Consider the following 1,680-nt stretch of genomic DNA (forward strand, 5'->3'; position numbering starts at 1 on the left):
GGTTTATCCTTTATACTTTTAATAGCATTTGTTTCATTCTGGTTTAATTTTAATTGATTTGTTCGATTTTCATTTGGTTTGTGGTGAGTTACTGGTTTGAGATGCTTTGGTTATTAGTCTTGTTTTGTATATTTAGTTTATTATTATTATTTTTTAAAAAAAAGAAGGTTAGTTTGGTTTTGGTATGTTTCCTTTCTGTTTAGAAAAACAGAAGAGACAATCGTTTTGATAGGGGTATGTAAATCGGTTTTAAGAACGGGTTTATCCTTTATACTTTTAATAGCATTTGTCTCATTCTGGTTTAATTTTAATTGATTTGTTCGATTTTCATTTGGTTTGTGGTAAGTTACTGGTTTGAGATGCTTTGTTTATTAGTCTTGTTTTTGTATATTTAGTTTATTTATTATTTTTAAAAAAGTTAGTTTGGTTTTGGTATCTTTTGGTAATATTGTATTGTTTTTCAAAGTATCTAAGGATTTTTTGGCATGCCTTGGTTTTCTATTTTGGTCTGTCCTATATTGAAGTCTAATGGCAGTTTTGTTTTTTATTGTTGTTTGGATTTGTTTTTTTGTACAGTTGTTTGGACTATTTATTGAAATCTAATTTTATTCTATTTCTATTTTAGGTGACACATCATCAGTAGTGGACCTCGGGATCATCGGGTGTTTCGGCCATCATCACTAGACACCCTCTCCCAAGGAAGGCCCCGCCAAGTGTTAGTCAAACCCCAGGGTGTGTCACAGTAATTTATATAATGTAATTCTAAGATTCTTTTTAAGAACAGATTCAAGGTTTTTCCTTTTTTGTTAAGATCTCCTATTTCAGGTTTTAGAGCTTGAAGTGAACGTTTAATTCTTTTAAAAGATTGGTTAGGTTTAGGATATGGTTTGTTTATTTAAAAGGTTCAGGTATTTAGGATTTTATGTTTTGATGTTCCATGGGTTAGTTTTAGATTTGAGGTCTATTGGTTAGGTTTAGGGTCGATTGGTTAGGCTTTAGGGTCGATTGGTTAGGTTTAGGTTTAAAGGTATTTTAAGATATTCAGATTTAAATTGGTTTAGGGTTAGGATTCATGGTTTCGGGTTATGTTTTGAGTCTTAATGGGTTAGGTTTAGGTTTGGGTCGATTGGTTAGGTTTAGGGTCAATTGGTTAGGTTTTAAAGGTATTCAGATTTTAATTGGTTAGGGTTAGGATTCATGGTTTCAAGTTATGTTTTGAGTCTTAATGGGTTAGGTTTAGGTTTGGGTCGATTGGTTAGGTTTAGGGTCAATTGGTTAGGGTTAGGGTTAGGGTTAGGGTTAGGGTTAGGTTTGAAAAATATCTCGATGACTCCTGCTTCGTCGACGACTGGGCAGTTTGAACTAGGAGCCAAAGGCAATGCACTGGCCACGCCGTCATCGACTACTCTCCATTCTTACATATCCCCTTTCCGGATTGGCTTTTAACTGTGGTTTGGGTTTTGATTTAAGAACAGGTTTATCCTTTATACTTTTAATAGCATTTGTTTCATTCTGGTTTAATTTTAATTGATTTGTTCGATTTTCATTTGGTTTGTGGTGAGTTACTGGTTTGAGATGCTTTGGTTATTAGTCTTGTTTTGTATATTTAGTTTATTTATTATTATTATTTTTTAAAAAAAGAAGGTTAGTTTGGTTTTGGTATGTTTCCTTTCTGTTTAG

Source organism: Hippoglossus stenolepis, chromosome 5 (assembly GCF_022539355.2).
Source record: "Hippoglossus stenolepis isolate QCI-W04-F060 chromosome 5, HSTE1.2, whole genome shotgun sequence".
Lineage (NCBI taxonomy): Eukaryota > Metazoa > Chordata > Actinopteri > Pleuronectiformes > Pleuronectidae > Hippoglossus > Hippoglossus stenolepis.